We start from the raw sequence: 19,408 nt of genomic DNA, 5'->3' as shown, positions 1-19,408 counted from the left end.
GAATGAAAGCTCTCTGGGGGTAGAGACTGGCTGCTTTATTTTTCCACCCATGTGTCTAGGTGCCACACCAATTAGCACAGTACCCTGTACACAGTAGTTGCTTAATAAATGTTGGTTGTTTGAGAGACTGAATGATTGATGATTCTCTGAGGGAGGAGTCAGGTAGTCCTGGAATGTCAGACTATCCAGAAAAAAACTGAGGGTGGGCAGAAAGTCCATCTCTACCCCCCACCCCAGTTCTACCGATTATAGTTGTGCTTTCTGTTTGATGAACTCATCCGTTCTTTGCTAATTCTTTTGGCTGCAGCCCTTTGGAAGGGATGTGTAGAATGTTCGATGCTAGCAGTGAGCCAGAAATCAAAGCCCTGTGAACTATATAAATGGTCCCTCCACCACCCCCATACCATATTTCATTCCTTTACCTCCCCAAGTTGGCCTTTGCTCGCTTCCTCATTTCCTAGAGATGAATCTATCACCTATTGGTTGAAAATAATTACTTCAACAAATATGTCTAAGGCTCGTGAAAGGCCTGTCCCAGTGGATCCATCCTTTCTCTGACAATTAGAAAGTCAGGTTACTAGCTTCTCTGATTTGGGGGATGACAAGTGACACATTCTTTGTAAAAGCAGACACCCCTGGGGGCTGGGGTGGTTCCATCATGCTCTTTATCACAGCCTGCCAGGCAAACTTGCTGACATCTGGCTCATTTCCTTCAGCTGGCACCTGTTTTGTTAAAAAAAAAAAAATTTAACTCCTATTTCTGACCTCCTAAAGGACCAGTAGGAACCCTGCCCAGGATTTACTTTATTATAACTAGACAGGAACAAGCAGAATTTGCTAATTTTTAAAAGGAAGAAGAAGAAAGACTTGAAGCCAGAATCCCTGATTAAGAGGAACTAGGCAAGTCAATGGTTAAAGCAAATGATTTGAAGTCAAGGTTCTAATGCTATTTTTTAGAGTTGGAGCTGGGTGACTCTGGGTAGGTCACTTCTTAAGTGACTTGTTTACATCATGAATATAGTATGAGTCAGAGGCAGGATGTGTTTGGTAACCAATAAACATTTCTGGTTTAATTATTGCTTATGACTTCTTTGGCCTTGGAAAAAGCACTTGACCTCTGTAGCTCTCAGTTTCCTCATTTGTAAAATGAAAATCTCTTAGGTCACATCTAGGAAATTTTCTTCACCTATAAAGTGAGAGCAAGAATAACACCAGTCTCACACGATCAAATAAAAGCATGTATATAAAACATTTTGCAAGCCTTAAGGCACTATCTAAATGTAAGCAATTATTTCTCTAGTTTCTTTCAAAGTTTGCTTCGAGTCACCTTCTGCATGTCACCCTTTCAGATCTCTCCAGTTATTAGAGAATTGTCCCAGGTAATTATTTTGTGTTTATGTGTTTATTTTATTTTATTTTATTTATATTTGTGCAAGTTGTGTCCTTGAATATACTCAACTTCTTGAGGAGAGAAATCATTTCATTTTTTTAAATGTTTGTATCCTCAGGAGCTAGTAAATAGGACAACATACAATTTCATTAAAATAAAATTACTTCCAATAAGGATCTTCCACCACTATGAAGGTCATCACTTTTTTTTTTCATACTACAATAAACTCCCTTCAGTTATTGATAGGTAAAATAACTTGAGCAACATCATAAAATCAGAAAGTATCAGGTGATTAATAAATATTTAATTGTTTTATTGATTATTACTTACTAATTGTGTGGCTTTGAGAAAAAAAAATCTCTTTGTGCCTCAGTTTCCTAATCTGTAAGTTAGGGAACTGGGCTGAATCATCTGCAAGATCCCATCTAGCTCTCAGTTCCATACTGCTAGGTATGAGTGGCTAACTAAGAGCCAGGCTCCAGATTCAGTTTTCTTGCTTTCTGCAATAAATGCAATTCCTTGTTTTCTGCAATAAATGCAGTAAATGTTCAGAATAAATGTTCACAAAAAACCCAAAGGGAAAAGATTTCCCCATCTCCATTCTCAGATCTTGTCAACAATCCTCTCCACTTTCACTTTCTTCTACTCTCACACACACACTTAGCACCACCCAGAATCCTTCAGGCTGCCACTGCTTTTAGTGAGATGCTGATGAGATAATGTCTGATTACAATCTGGCAGCTTCAGTGAATCATTATTCTGTCCCAGAATGTAGAGTACATGAGTCTGGGCATGTTGAAAAGCTTAAGGCTTCCCCATATTTCCTTTGCCCTCCACCTGCATGGAAACTTCCCTGGATCCCAAGTGGAGAAATATTCTCCATCTGAAGTTGACGGTCTGTCCCATTCACAGAAGCCTAAGTATTGATTTCTTGGGAAAACCCCAGGGAATAACAAAGCAAGGAATCCCTGCCATATTCTTCCAAAATATCTGCTGGAGCTCTTCAGGAGGGCTATTTAGGCAGTAATTTCAAATAATTATCTCATTTAAATCAATCAATTCACTAATATTTATTAAGCTTTTACTGTGTACTAGGCACTAGTCTAAGAGCAGAAGATATAAAACAAAAATAAAACCATTCCTATCCTCAAGTTTGTATTCAAATTGGGGAGGCAATATGGACAATATGGACAGGTACAATAAAAATAAAAGCAATAATAAAAGTGATGATAGCATTTATATAGTACTTTAACACTTTGGTAAAATACTTTACAAATATTTTATATTCACAGCGATCTTCAAAAGTAGATGTTTTAATTATCCCCATTTTATAGATGAGGAAAATTAGGCAAGCAGAAATCAAATGACTATTTCAGGATCACACAGCTTGTAAGTGTGTAAGGCTGGATTTGAAATCAGGTTTTTCTGATACTAGATTTAAGACTCTATCCTCTTAATCATTTAGTTGCCCCTATAAAAATAAATATGTAAGTATATACAATATAATATGTTGGCTCAGAGGATAGAGTGCTGCATCTGCAGTCAGGAGGATTCTTTTTCCTGAGTTCAAATCTGGCCTCAGCAAACACTTACTAGCTCTGAAATCCAAGGTAAACCATTTAACCCCATGTGCCTCAGTTTCCTCATCTATCAAATGAATTGGACAAGGAAATGATAAACCTCCCCAGTATTTTTGCCAAGAGAACCCCAATGGAGTCACAGAGAGTCCAAATGACTGAAAAATGGAATAGCAACAATAGGGAAAAGGTATTGCTAGGAGCTGATGAAACAACCCAACCAATCACAAATAATCCAGATGCTAACAGTACCTCACTTTTACAGATGAGGCAAATGAAACTCAAGACAGGAAAGCTACTGTGATCGTATAAATAACCAGACGAAGTCAGATCTTTCCTAACAATAGACATAAACAATTTTATATATAACAATAGATTTTTCATCACAGCACTTGAAGCTAGAAAGGATGTCTTGGAGATGTTGCTCAAAGTCCACAACAGAGTCACACAAATACTAAGCAGCAATGCCAGCATTTGAATACAAATCAAATATTCTTTCTCTTATTCAGTATTCACTTAGATGGCAGCTATCATATCATAAACTATTTGTGTAGTGATAATAATAATAACATAATAATGGTAATAACGATATTGGTCAAACTAAATTACTTCTAAGGCTTTTAAACTGAGTCTGTGATTGGAAATGTCAATTCTGATAATTATATATTGGATGCCGTTGGGCAAGTCCCTTCTTTGTTCACGGCAATTCTCAAATATTGTAATATGAAGGAAAGGGATTTTGCTAGAGATAGTTCTTCAGAAGGAGATCTCCATCCCAATGAATCCATAGATCTAGTAACCCAATGGATCCAAACCTGAATGCAACATTGTTTTTCCCAAACCCTCCACATCTAATTTCCTTATTACTGTAGAAGGTATCACCATCTTCCAGTCCCTAAGTGTAGCAATTTGATGTCACCATTTGATATCTCATTCTTTCTCATCCTTCCCATCCAAGATTTAGTTAGCCAAGTTGTGTGATTTCCATCTTGCTACATCTCTTGAACATATTACGTCTCTCCTTGGATACTGCCATTACTAGTGTGGGTTCTCATCATCTCAGACCTGAATTATTGTGTTATCCTCCTGGTGAGTCTGTCTGCCTCAAGTCTCTCTACACTCCAGTTCTTCCTCTAGTCAGCTACCCTAGTGATTTTCCTAAAGTTCCAGTCTGGCCATGTCACCCACTCAAAATCCTTTTTGACATGCAAAATCCTCTATAGCCAACCCCACTTCCAATCCCACTCCACCTTTCAATTCTTTTTTGCACTTATTTTTAATATAAAATACTTTATAAATATTTACAAATATAAATATACTTTTTAGAATAAATATACTTTACTTACTTATTTACTTCCCCACCATATACTCTTCAATCCAGAAACACCAGTCCCCTTGCCATTCCAAATACAATACATTCCATCTTTTGGCTTTGGGTGTTTTCTGGCTGACCACAATGCCTAGAATACTCTCTCTTCTCATCTCTACTTCCTGACTTCCCTGACTTATTTTAAAGACCTAACTAAATAGCCACCTTCTACTGGAAGCCTTTCCCAGCCCTTGATTCCAGTGCTTTTCCTCCACTAATTGTTTTCTATTTATCCAGAAGATAACTTTTTTGTATTTATTTGTTTATTCCTTATCTCTCTTATTTGATTGTGAGCTTATTCCAGGGATAGTCTTTTGCTATTTTTTGTATTCCCAGTGTTTAGCACAATCCCTGACACTTTATAAATGCTCTTGACTGCCTAGTAAATAATAATGTTATTAATGATAATGACTGATATTTACATTTAATTAGAATACAAAACTCCCAGATGAATTTCTTCTCTTCATCAATGCAAGTTGCCATCTTCTCTATAGCTTATAGTCTTAGAGTTACTAAGTGCATTGAGATACTAAGTGACTATCCAAGGTCATAGAAACAACATGTGTCACAGGTGGGACTTGAACTCCATTCCTCCTAGTTCCAAGATGACCTCTTTAGCAAATATGCAGCAGTGTTTTGCTATAACAACCACCAAATTAATAAATCAGATCATATCTCTTAAATGCCTTAGAACTGAGACAGAGAAAGAATAAGTAAATGAAGCAGTAACAGTTGAAGAGTTATGAGTGTGTTTATAGATTTTGACTAATGTGTATGTGCACATATACTCCCACATTTATAATCAATGGAATTTATTTTTTTGTTTGCATATCTATTTTATTTTTTTCTAATTAAAGCTTTTTTTTTCTATATATATATACACGGATTTTTTTGACATTCACATACGAAACCCTGTGTTCTAATTTTTTTTCCCTCTCCTCTTCCCATTCTCCCCCAGTGGGCAAGTGATCCAATATATGTTAAACATGTGCAATTCCTCTATACATATTTTCACAAATATCTTGCTGCACAAGAAAAATCAGATCAAAAAAGAAAAGAAAATGAGAAAGAAACAAAACATAAGTAAATAACAACAAAAAGAGTGAAAATGCTATGTTGTATACCACACAGTTTCCACAGACCTTTCTCTGGATATGGATGGCTCTCTTCATCACAAGACCATTGGAACTGGTCTGAATCACTTCCTTGTTTACTAGAGCTACGTCCATCAGAATTGATCATCATATAATCTTGCTGTTGCTGTGTGTAATGATTTCCTGGTTCTGCTCACTTCCCTCAGTATCAGTTCATGTAAGTTCTTCAGGTCTCTCTGAAATCATCCTGCTGATTGTTTCTTATAGAACAATAACATTCCATAACATTCAAGTGTCATAATTTATTCAGCCATTTCCCAATTGATGAGCATCCACTAAGTCTCCAGTTCCTTGTCACTACAAACAGGGCTGCCACAAACATTTTTGCATATGTGGGTCCTTTCCCTTCTTTTTGACCTCTTTGGGATACAGACACTACTAGATCAAAGGCTATGCACAGTTTGATAGCTCTTTGGGCTGATCTATGAAATTAGTGTTGATGACCTAGGTGACAATGAGTTTTTGTTCCATGCTATGATGTTCATTAGACACCACATCAATCCTTCCCTCTCTCTTACTTCTACTGACTCATTTTCCTATTTGTTTTCTACCCTAGTTCTCGGACAATCAAGAGATATAACTTAATATCATTATCACTATCATCATCATCATTGTCATTGTCCTTGTTATTGTTATTGTTATGAGTCAGAGTCTACAATTTCACTGGTAAGGAATTCCCATGAGGATTCTTCCTCCATCAATATGTGTTCCAGATGCTCTGCATAAAATAATCCTAGAGGATTGTTATTGAAAATCTAAGTAGAATACCTAGGAGGACATAGCCAGGATGAGTCAGAGGCAAGATCTGAACCCATCTCTCCTTCATTCTAATATCAGCCTATTATCCAGGACAATATGCTGCCTAATGATAATAAAGGAATAAGCATAATCATAATACAATTATAACTATTTTATAATGACTCCATATGAGCTCCATTCCCCCATTTGATTGATGAGAAAAAGGAAGCTCAGAGATGTGAAGTCACTTGGTCAGGATCACATTGCTTAGAAATTGAAGAGCTGCCATTTTTGATCCCAGGCTACTAGAGTAAGAAGGAACAGTAACAGTTTTACAAAATGCTTTCAGCCCAACCCTTGGAATAAAGTAGTGTAAGAACTGTTATTTTTATCGGATATCCTGAGGATTATCAAGGTCAAGTAGCTCAGTCAAGGTCATACAATTAATAAACCCCTCAGAGCTTGGATCTTCCAAAGTCTGGGCTAATTTCTTTCCCCTACATAGTGATGTCCCCTGCCCCTTCCCCAGCCCTCAGTCATTCAGGTTTAACTCTATTCCTATTCGGGAGGTCTAGAAAGGCTTCTCAGCCCATCCCTGATAGACAACAATGGGTAAATGATCTTTCATAGAGGAAGAATTTCACTGAGAGCTGAGCTGACTCATTTTAATCAGCTCTAAAAGCCTGATGAGGTGAAGAGAGAGCAAGACTGATGTAAAGGAGGCCAGAAGGTTAATGCACGAGCATCCCAGAATTAGGTCATCTTCTGAAAAGAGAAAGGATTTTTTTTTCTTTTTCTAAGTATGTATATATGTATGTGTAGGTGTGGGTGTGGGGGAGACAAGAAAAGATAATGAATTAAAAATCAAATGGGAGCCTGCTTCCAAGTAATGCATCCTTTGATCTAAGCCACATGTCTCTGCCCTTCCTGCAGTGTCCTTGACCCTGAGACCAACTGATAGATTTCCTGGAGGGGACCGGGCTGACTCAGCACTTTGTTGAGATTCCCTCTCTCCTGCCCTCCCTCCCTCCATTCTCCCAAGCTGCACTCAGAGGATCTCAGATTGCCCAGAGTAGACCAAAAGCCCCAAGGCAGGGCTACCTCCCCTGCCTAGCCCCGGGCCCTGCCTCCTCCCTACAAACACACACAGTCCCTGGAGAAAAAGAGATCTTGCACACTAAGCTCTTAACCAAGGCAAAGAGGAAGGAATATTGAGTTATTGTGATTAATGACAGCAGAGTCCAGCCCAGCCCCCTCTGAGGAGTATAAAAAAGAACTCTCAACCCTGAACAGCTCGGTGAAATCAGAGACATGACTGAGATAGAAAAGGTTGCTTAGGAAGGGGCAAAGGGAGGGGGAGCATCTTGATGGCTTTGTAGAAATACACATGCAACTCCTGGCGGAACATTTTATTTTGCATGGAATGTAGAAATCAGCAACGAAGATGATATACACATCATTGTGGACCAATGAATAACACAAACTCAGGGGAGTGAGGAGGACCTGGACACAAATCCCACCTCTGACATAGAAGATCAGAGAATGATGCATTTAGAATTGGAAGGTCCTTTTGAAGTGATGCAGGGTTGAGAACAACAGTGGGGAAGGAACCTCCAAACCCTAATAATATTGCCTTGTCCCTCTATCCCTGATTAAAGATTTAGGAAGAACTGGGGGAAAGAGGGTCCATGGAACGCCACTCCTTAAGTCAGCACCCTCTTTCTCTGGACAGCTCTAATGATTAAGACAGTTTCCCTGACTTCAAAAATGAATCTATTCTTTTGCAAATCGAACTTACTGCTTCTAGTCTTGCCTTCCAGGACAAATAATACAAATCTAACCCCCTTTTACATTTCAGATATTGGATTACAAATATCATAACATCTCCTGACTTCCATTGTCTTCTCTTCTATAATCTAAACAGGGTCCAGCTTCCTTATAATGCTCTATGATAACAATGTGCTAGTCAATGCTTGACAACCAGCTCTCTGCGTGGAGGAATAAGTATCCATGACACAATTTAAAGTTCAGTTTGCATAATTAACATTTTCTCCATCATCTTCTCATATTTAGACAATGAACAAAACAAACAAAAAAAATCAAACCCCATTTTTTTAGTGTTCACTGATTTCTGAGATGTAAATGCCTATGCTGAAAATTTAACCATCGAGTTCAGTGACCCAGCTCAAGATGGCTTCTGAAAGAATTTGTCCTCCACTGAGCACTCTTTATATTTATCAATTTCCTTCTTCAGCCTTGGTTGCTATGACTGGATATAGTCCTCCAGATGAGGTCTGACAAGTGCCAAGGAAAATGGAACTGTTCCATCTTTATTCCCTGAAGCTTTATCTCCTCTGAGTGCTGTCCAAGATTAGATGAGCTTTGCTGACTTCCCACTTAATCCAACCCCCTAATCAATCCCCTAATTTTATAGATGAAGAAACTGAAGTCCAGAAAATGTAAGTAATTTGACCAGGATTATAAAGATGGTATGTGAAATAGTTAGGATTTGAACCTAAATCCTTTGATTCCAAACCCAAAGTTCCTTACCTCATGCCATTGTCTGACAATGAGCAGGTTTGATCCTTAAGCAACTCTTGCAGAATATATTCTGAATAGGTGCACTACACAGATATCAATAGAATGAAATGCTGTATACATTGTAGTTCAGGCTCAAGACCTCTGGTGGCAGTGTAGGCTAAGAATGATGACCTGATAGGATTGAAAAGAAATTGAATTAGGCAACAAATGACCTGGGTTCAAATTCTCTATTTTTAACAGTGTGATGCTGGACAAATCATTGACTTCTCTGGGCCTCAGTTGTAAAAGGAAGAGGATCATGGGATTCATGGAAGCTTGAAGGGACGAGAAAGATTATCCAGTACAAGCCTTTTCTGGAATGGAAAGTCAAAGGGAATCAGAAGATTTGATCCCAAGCTCTGCCATTTACTATGTGTGTGACTGTTTCAGAGATTCACTTTCCTTTTATGTAAAATTAAAGATTAGACTAGATGACCATTCTGGGTGATTTCAGCTCTCTCTCTATTACTATATGATCTCCTGTACAAAGAAGGAAACTGAATCCCAGAAAAACTAGACTAGCTGGTGGAACCCTAAGTTCTAGAGCCTCCAGTGATAGTGATGCACACAGAAGGCCTGGGCATGGTATTTATATTTCAACTCCTATGTAAACAATGCATCCACTCTACAGGAATATGGAGGAGAAAGGGATAACTATTTAGAGAACAATCCTGATTCAGGAACAAAGGTGTGCTTCCTATCCCTTCCCCCTCCCACAAGGGTCTTAAACACATGGGACACCAAACCCCAGGAAAAGGATGAAGCCAAGGGCTCCCCAGCTGGGCAGGCATGGTGAGAAAGAAAGAGTTCTGCTAGAGAGCATGTGCCAGGAATCCCCTTGGGAGCCTGGCCCAGCATATGTACATATGTGCAGTGAGCAGCTGCATGGCTTGGTCATTAATTAGTTCCAGGCACGACAGCAGCAGCTTGCCAGTATTCCTCTCTTGTGCCTATTACCAGGGGACTATGACTGGTTAGTAAGCACCTGCCGACCTTCTTGGAGAGAAGAAACAATGGACACAGGGAGAAGGTAAGTACTTTGTCCAGGTTCTTAATAAGACAAGATTGGAGGGGACATCAAAGGCAATCTCGTCGAAGCTCCTTATTTTAAGATGAGAAAACTGAAGCTCAGATTGGTTAAGTGACCTGCCCAGGGTGACCTAGCTAATTAAAGTCAAAGAAAGGATTGAACCTAAGTTTTTCTCTCTCATTGTACCAAAGATATCAAATAAATAGGAATTCATAGGCTCACTAAGAGATAACTCTAGAGCTAAAAAAAGAAAAGAGCAAATGCTTCAGAAATCATCTAGTCTAAGCGCCTCATTTTTCAATGGGAAAACTCAAACCCTAAGAAATTATTGATTTGCTCAACATCACATAGGTAGTAAATAGCAGAGGCAGAATGTGAATCTAGGACATCCACTACCTGAGCCCATACCCTGTGTATACTGGGATAAACTTCAAGAACTTTAAAGTTATGGGCTTGTTGGGAGATTGGACTAAAAGACCAATGTCAGTCAGAAAGTTATGTACGATGATAACTGACCTGGTAATGAATCTCTCTGAACTAGCTGGTGTGGTCCACATGTGACTGAAATAGAACAATAGGTACCCATATTCATAGATTTTTCAACTTGGGAGGTCCTGCAGGAGTGGATGCTCTGCTGAAAGAGCCTCTGAGAGCCCAGGATCACCTGCACACTTCTTACAAAACACCAGAAGGAAAGTTAGTGGAGAAGACAATGATAGGGTTGTTGCTAAGTTGGGAAACAGATACAGAAAGTGCTCCTTGGGATTTCACTCTATCTCTTCATCTAGCCTTCTCCTTTGCCCCATGATATACTACCTTGAACTATGTTTATTCATGGTCTTTTGTACCTTTCACATCAGACTGGAAACTGGGTTTAAATGGCCTGTGTTACGTACATACATTTGTATGTAACCATAGACTCAAATCCCACTGAGATGGGTCTCTCTCCTTGTTGGTGGAGATGAAGGCCCTACTCTGTGTGAAGGGCGAGGGTTGATAAGAGATGCTTAGAGACTCACCAAAGAGACATGGCTGAGAACTGAAGGAATCCTTCCTAGTTCCTAAGATAAGGCAGGATCTGCCTCTCTACCAATTAGGAAAGAGCTCCATGCCAATAGACTTTGGGAGGGAGGTTAGATGTAAATCCAAGTGCTTAACACTCACACATAAGCAAACACCCAAGTGAATGAGTGATCTCAGCAGTTTGAGAGTTCTCTCCCTTCTCTCCAATGACACAGATTGTAACTTATCCACTCCTGCCTTCAATGTGACCCTTGTCTATGTTCTCCCTGAACTCATCACAAGAATTGGTTCTATAGTAGAGATCTTTGTCTTGACATTGAGAGAGTTGCTGTGACTGTCCATTTGTCTCTTTCATACTTGCCATGTGACCAGCTGTCTTCTTTTCCTGTCATGTCATGTTAGATCCTAGTCAGAGCTAGTATTCTTCTCCAAAGTCCCTCATTAATAATGAGTCACTTTTTGTCATTTCCCCCCTTTTTATCTGATTTTTCATGTTTACCATAATAATTCTGGAAATATTATAGAAGAATTGTACATGTTTAACCTATATTGAATTTTTATTGTCTAGTAGAGAGGGGAGGTGGGGAAGGGAGGAAGAAAAATTTGGAGCACAAGGTTTTGCAAAGGTGAATATTGAAAACTATTTTTGCATGTATCTTGAAAATAAAAAGCTGTTAAAATAACAATATTTTGATAGGACATAAGAAGTACAAAGTGCTTTTCATAGTACAAGAGCTGTGAAGTTAGAAGGGGACTTGGAGATTATCTATCAATCACCACTTACTTTATGGATAAGGAAACTAAAATCCACAAATGGCAGTGACTTGCTCAAGGTAACATAAGCTGTCATTGGCAGCCATGATTCAAATTCAGACAATTTTACTTCAAATCTAGAGCACCACACTGGAATATGCTATTTGTCTCTACTTGGAATCTGTGTGTCCAAGATTAGTCTCATGCACAAGCAGAGTCATTTAGTTTTTGTTGCTTAGTTGTTTCAGTCATATCCAAATCCATGACCACATTTGAAGGGTTTTTGTTTTTGTTTTTGTTTTTTGTTTTTTTTGTTTTTTTGCAAAGATACTAAAGAGTTTTGACATTTCTCTATCTCATTTTACAGATAAGGAAACTGAGGCAAAAAGGATTAAGTGGCTTGACTAGAGCCGGATGTGTCTGAGGCCAAATTTGAATTCAAACCTCACTGACTCAACTGCACCACCTATCTGTTCTAGGTAGTCAATTAGGGATGATTTTTTAAAAAAATCTTCCTATCAAATGTTTCACCTACCCAGGTGTCATAAGACCTAAAATTTCTCCATTATTGAATTCTTCCTCTAAATAGGTAAGCCTTATCTAGGTATTCCATGGGGCTAATATTTGGATACTTAGAAGAATCAATGATCACTTTAAGAAACATATTCCTGTGGTAAATATCATTGCCTGCCTGCCAACCCCTTCCTTATCCAGTCCAACTTTTCCCCTTCCTGTAAATTTTTCTTATGGCATCCATCTAGCACATGATAGACTTTACTGTAATTATTTTTATATTGCCAAAATGACTGTGGAATATACCATCTTTCTCTTTCCTTCCTTGAGGTGTTTCTCATCCTTCTATTACATAATTGACCCAGCTCTGTTTTTGGTCATATATCTCTCTGATTATATCATTCACACCAGGGATATCAAACTCAAATAGAAATGGAGACCACTTAAATAAACATAATGGAATATTATTACATAATGAGAGATAATGAGCAGGCAGATTTTTTAAAAAAACAGAAAGACTGTTATGAACTGATGCAAAGTGAAATGAGCAAAATCATACAGAATAACAACAATATCATGGGATAATCAACTGAATGATTTATCTCTTCTCAGCAATACAATGATCTAAGACAATAACAAAGAACTCATGATGGAAAATGCTGGACACATCAGGAGAAAAAAATGATGGATTCTGAATTGTGGAGGGACATAGATAATAGAGAAAGATCCCTGGAAAAGATAGAAGACTCTTTTGTCCTTGGAGAACTTTGCTAATCAAGTCTGGTTCAGCTTCTCCATTCCCCCTGCAGGGAGCAAGCCTTTTGAGAAGTCAGGAGATGTGTCTAACTTTGCTGATTATTAGTACCAAGAATCTTTGGAAAAAAGCATGATTAATGAATTCTAAGAATCGTGTCTGAAGGACATCTGCCAGACATTCTATTATCTGTTATCTTCTATCTGAATATGTTTGTGCATGATATATTGGCTAATATTACTAGTAACCTAACTGAGAACTTAAGCATTTGTAACCTATTGTTTAAACTTTAAATACATGTATATTAGCACTGGTGTAATCCTGAATAAATCATACTCCTGTAACCACTCCTCCTGAGTCTTGCCTCTTCACTCCTTATCCATGAATCAGGTACAGGGCTGGCCCCGGTAGCTCTCCCATGAGCGGATCTGGATACAAATCAAAACCTACTATTTTCACTTACTTTATTTTGTTAATTTTTTTTTCCTTTTGATTTGTTTCTTCTTTCACAACTGTAATTAATAAGGAAATTCATTTTACATGATTGCACATATATAATATATCAAATTGCCTATGATTTTAGGAAAGAAAGGAAGGAGAAGAAGAGAGGGGAAAAATTGGAACTTAAAATCTTGTAAAATGAATGCTAAAAAAGTGTATAAATATAGAACAAGTAGTCCATAATATTCCTGAATACAGCCTGAATCAGATTTAAATTAGAGGTGAACACAATTCTAGGATTTAGGTTCAGTCATTTTTCGGTCATGTCAATTCTTCATGATCCTATTTGATGTTTTCTTCTCAAAGATACTGGAATGATTTGTCATTTCTTTTCCTAGCTCATTTTGTAAATGAAAAAAACTGAGATAAATAGAGTAAAGTGAGTTGTCCAGGGTTATATAGCTAGTAAATGGCTGAAGCTAGATTTGAAGTCAGGAAGATGGCTCTTCCTGATTCCAAACCCAGTCTTCTATCTGCTGTACTCAATAATAATGATTATTAGCATTTTTATGCTTACAAAACACTCCACAAATATTATTTCATTGTATTCTCACAACAATTCTAAGAAATATTATAATTGTTCCCATTTTATAAATGAAGAAACTGAGGCACACAAAGACTAGGTGACTTGCTCAGATTCACAAAGGTAATAAGTATTTGAGGCAAGATTTGAATCCTTTAGAGTCCAAGTTTTACACTTTATCCTCTGCCATTTCTTGGTTAATGTATTTGAGACAATTTGCGACTTGCCCTTATTCTTAGGGTGATTTCTTCAGAATCTGTAAAATGAATATAACTTAATTTTTCAAAATTGTGAAATGCTTGCAAATTATCAAGAAGAGTGTTAAGCACTCTTGATACTAATTGAAAAAAAGAAAAAATTAGTCAAAATTCAGAATCTTGGTTCGAGGAGCTTATGCTATAATTAAAATGTGTACAGTGAGGATGCATAAGAAAATTTAGCTGCAAGATTTAAAGTCCCAAAAATCCTAATGGTGCAATAGCAGTGTAGATGTAGCAAGGACCAAGGTGGCAGGTCAGAAGAGAGTATCTGGTGGCCTGTGAGGTTTGCCAGATGCCAATATCCTAGGGAGCATTAGACGCTAAGACCTGGAGGATCCCAGAAATCCCAGAATTGCCGTTTGCCAAAGCAAATGGGAAAGTAGGGTTGTCTTCCATCTCATCTAAAGATTTCTATTCAGTGACTCAGCTCATAAAAGCAATCAGAGTTGCTATTTTAGTCTTTCCTCCAAGCTTCCATTAGAAGAATGTTTGGGGCAACCCTGGGTCATAGAAGATTGTTTGGGGGAGGAAGTTCCATCACTTTTAAAACTAGGGCATCAGTGAAAAACTATTAACCTTAAAGAAAAGATAAGCCTTTATTTCAAAAAGATATTTGAGGTTAAGGGAACCCTTGTATGATTTCCTCTGGGCTAAATATCACCTTACCTGTGACTCTTGAGTAAAACACTTAAATTAATTCATAGCATATTTCTATCTCTTTATCATATCACTTTCCTTCTAATAAAGAGAGACCAGGGCAATCACAAGAAGCTGAGCCTTTAGAGGGGAATGGAAGTAGGGAAAGAACAATTCAAAGGGAAAGGGCCTAAAAGAAAAAAAAAAAAACTTGGGAGCACAAGGTTAAACATTATTTACCTCTTAGAGAAGATTTGTCATGGGTTTGTCCCATTCTTGACACATTTTGACAATGTAACAAATAATTCATTGATCCATCAACACAACTAGGAGAAGAGCTATTTGATTTTCTCCTCATCTCAGGCCATGTTAGACATGTCAACATGGTCATTGAAATTAAAACAAAAAAGACAAAATCAACCTTTGGATGCAGTGTGGTACAGTGGTGAGAGCACTTGGTCCTGGAGTCACCAGAGCTAACCAGAGTCAAATCCTTCCTCTCACACTTACCACAAGTGCAAACTTGGAAAAACCACTTAAAGTTTCTAGACCTGAATTTCCTCAGCTATAAGGTGAAGGCTTTTAGACTAGATGTTTTTCCTCCTCACCATCTTTAAATCTATGATCTTCTGATGTGGATTCAAATTAAAACTCTACTCCTTACTCCCTTTGTGATCTTCAGATCCGTAGTTTTTCTTATCTTCAAATGATTGGGGATTTTATTAATGACCTCACACATTCTAGCATCACATTTCTGATTCTATGAGCTCCAGAATGATTCTCAGTATCATGACCTAGAACTAAGTCATAAGTCTAGAGTTAACAACTCTGTTTACCATTACCTACATAGATGCCAGGGAGATGGACAGGAAAAATCATTTTACTTGTTCCCCCCACCTCCTCTTGAGAGTTTCTTAAGTTCACTATAGAGTCATCTCTGATCAACTGAGAATCTCAGGATAACTTTAAAACTCTTTGAATTATAATGAAAAAACTAATCAAAGGAGAGATTTCAAATGACTCAGAAAGAGTTGACCTTTCTAGTCATGTCTAAATAGCAGCTAACATTTCCATAAAATTTTAAGCTTTGAAAAGTACTTTACAAATATTATCTCACTTGATTTTTACAACAAGCCTGAGAGGTGAGTGCTATTACCCTCATATTACTGATGAAGAAACAGAACTTGACAGTGATTAAGGGATTTTCCCAGGTCACACAGCTATTAAGTTTTTGATACTAGATTTTAATTTAGGTCTTCCTGATTCCAAGTACAATGATCTTACCCAATGTGCCTCTGAATCATAATCATTAGAAGTTTCAAAGACCAGAAAATACAATCTACACTAGCTTCAGTTAAAAAAGCAATGTTTCTCCCAAGAGAGATCAGACCATAGGATATCAAAGCTGGGAAAGACATGAAATTTCATTTAGAACCATCTCCTTGTTCTACCAATGAGATCCAGAAAGAGAGGGAATGTGATACAGGTTCCCTGATGTTTTTTGTCCTTGATTTCAAAGAGGCCGATGACATCATGGAGTGATGTCTTTGATTCACATGTGAATTGAATTTAAGTAAGGCAGAATTGAGCAAAGTCAATGGTCTCACTTTCTTTTCCAGAGTCATCAAAGGCCAGTAGCAAGACAAAAATCAGGAGGACTAGTTTTATGGCCCGGGGTGAAGCGGATGACCTTGGCATCTTTGATGGCTGACTAAGTTCTTCAGCTGACTTCATGGTCTCTGAAAGAAATTGTCTCATCTGCCTATTTCTCCAGAGGAAGTCTTCCTATGGTGGAAGTGTATATCCCCATCTCACTTATAAGTTTGTTTGTGGCTTTTTGGTTATCTTCAACATGGTTTAGCCTTCAGTCTACATCGCTCACCATCTAGCCACTGCTTCTTGGAGCCATGGGTGAGAGTTGGGCAAAAGTAGACACCCAAGGTGGTTGAGCAACTCTGAAAAGACCTGGACAGACCTTCATACCTGACATGCTAGTCCTCCCTGAACACCTCATATACTACAATTCCATAAGAAATAAAAGTGCAAAGAACTCTGCTTCACATGCCTTTGCCACCATCACATCCCATGGTGTAATATACTTTTAATTTCCTGTCCATCTCTTGTGTTCCCTGCCCACTGTGCCCCGAGAAAAATGTAAACTTCAAAGAAGCAGCCTGTTGTGGGCAAACGGATGCCGGATTCATGATTGTAAAAACTCAACTTCCAATTCTTCCTCTAATACTTGCTGATTGTATGAACTAAGGTAAGAATCATAATTTCTCTGAGCCTCAGTTTATTCATAAGAAAATTGAGGAGGTCTAAGTAATCTCTGAGATCTCTAAAAGTATCACACCTATGACCTTGTGCTTTATGATCCTATTATTCTATTTATGTGATTCTGGGGAAATCCCTTCAGCTTCCCAGGTTTTCGTTTCTTTACCAATAAAATTAAATGATTCAACTAGATGATTTCCATAATCCTTTCCAGTTCTAAATCTATACTTCTAGTTATTATAACTCTGTAAATGTCACTCTGAACCTCAATGGTTTCATTTATAAAATGGAGATAATAAGAGCATCTTCCACATAGAGTATATTAAAATGAGTAGAAATATGATCACCATCTGTTCACTTGTCCCATTATACATAGTAGAAGAGACTAGGACCCAAGCCATTCTGCTTCCCAGTGGAATGTTTATCTTTTCCACCATACAAGCGGCCTTTGTATTTAGTGACATTTCAGATCCCCAAATGCCCAATTAGGCAGCCCAAGTGTTGAGGAATCAGAGAAATCTGGTATCTGGAATGATGGCGCAAGGCCTTCTGTTTGACATTAAGAAAAAGAATCTCATTCATTTCTATATTTGATTACATCCAGCCTGTGCAGAGAATATCCAAAGAGATGACACTATGTTTCACTGGATGGCATTTTCTAGCTTATTTCTTGGTGACAGCCATGGATGCGTGCACATACATGGACACACACATGTATATATACAAACTAACCCATTTTGATTGTCTTTAAAATTCACAGATATCAAGGTCAAGTTCTATTCTATTTGTATTGACTCTGACAATAATCCTTGATAAAATATCATTCCTCATTTTAGCAAACTTTCCAAATAGCTTGCAATTCTTCATATTGGTCACTTCCTAATACTATCCCAAAAGAGACCTTAAATCTCCCTAATCTGACATGCAAATACCATCCAAGGATACCATCCACTGGTCGTTTAGTCCTTGATAAGATCCGTGAATTAAATAATCATAAGATAATACACTATAGCTGGAAGGGTTACCAGGGAACATCTACATCCATCCCCTATTTGATTTGACAGACCACCACTAAAGCATAAAGAGATGGCTCATGGGACATAGATGCAGTGCCAGAAAAAGAGCTCAAAGACATTCTAATCCAATCTCCTTATTTTTACAAATGATGAAAATGAACCTGGGTTCAAAGGAAGTTAAAATATTTGTTCCAATAATACAGCTATTATTTATCCAAAGAGGAATAAGATCCTCGACTTTCTTTCTCTAGGACTAACATTCTATTCACTACATCTCAAAATGGTGTGGATTTCTTCTATATTTCATTCCAACAGTAAGTACTTTCCCCCTTTTATGTTTAGCTATCCACAGATGCTTCTGCTACCATCTAAAACCTCCATCGATGACATGGGCAGCCACATGGTACAATGGACAGTGTTGTCCTGGAGTCAAACAGACTCAGCTTGCAGAGTTCAAATCTGCCCTTAGACACTTCCTAGTGTGGAACCCTGGGCATTTAACCCAGTTTATCTCATTTTCCATATCTGTAAAATAAGCTGGAGAAGGCAATGGGAAACCACTCCCATATCTTTGCCAAGAAAAAGGGATCATGAAAAGTTGAACATAAGTGAAACTACTCAACAACAAAATGACCTTCTAGGGATTCTTTACTTGGGATTTTTAAAATAAAAAACATTCCAACATAATTGGTTTCCTTTGTAATCTTATGTCATTTGTTTTATGTATTCAAAAACTTTACTATGAGTCATCCATAGATATCACCATATAATTGATTTTTTGATAAGAACAAAAAAGACTAATGACCTATCTCATAGGATGATCCAGTCAAAGAAAAGGACAAAGAAAACACATAATATAATCATTTGAGGAAAGAAAGCATTAATTAAGAAACATCAATTTTATATCAGACATTCAGAATATATAAAAAATGAGATATCCCTTTCCCTCAGGGGACTTAAAATTTAACAGAGAAAAACAATAAAAGTTGAGCAGTGATGACCAAAGAATGATGTTTAATCCCAGCAGCCTATGAAAGAGTGAATCGAGTTGGGGTTATTGCTAGCATGCCCTTCTCAGAAGTAATGATTACGCTCATTTTACAAGATCATATATTTAATAATTTAATAATAAATTTAATATCTTAATAACAAAGAATTCCAGTATTTTGAAGATGTGATGATTGAATCACAGATTGTTGTTTGTTCTTTGTTCTTTAAGAGGATCAATGATATCAGGAAGGTAATGTCTTGATTTGCAAGTGACTTGGACTTAAGTTAGATAGAGTTCTGTAGTAGCAGCAGCCTCACTCTCTCCTC

This window comes from Antechinus flavipes, chromosome 2 (genome assembly GCF_016432865.1).
Source record: "Antechinus flavipes isolate AdamAnt ecotype Samford, QLD, Australia chromosome 2, AdamAnt_v2, whole genome shotgun sequence".
Classification (NCBI taxonomy): Eukaryota; Metazoa; Chordata; class Mammalia; order Dasyuromorphia; family Dasyuridae; genus Antechinus; species Antechinus flavipes.
The sequence above is the reverse complement of the archived record's forward strand: the minus strand, read 5'-3'. Positions refer to the sequence as shown.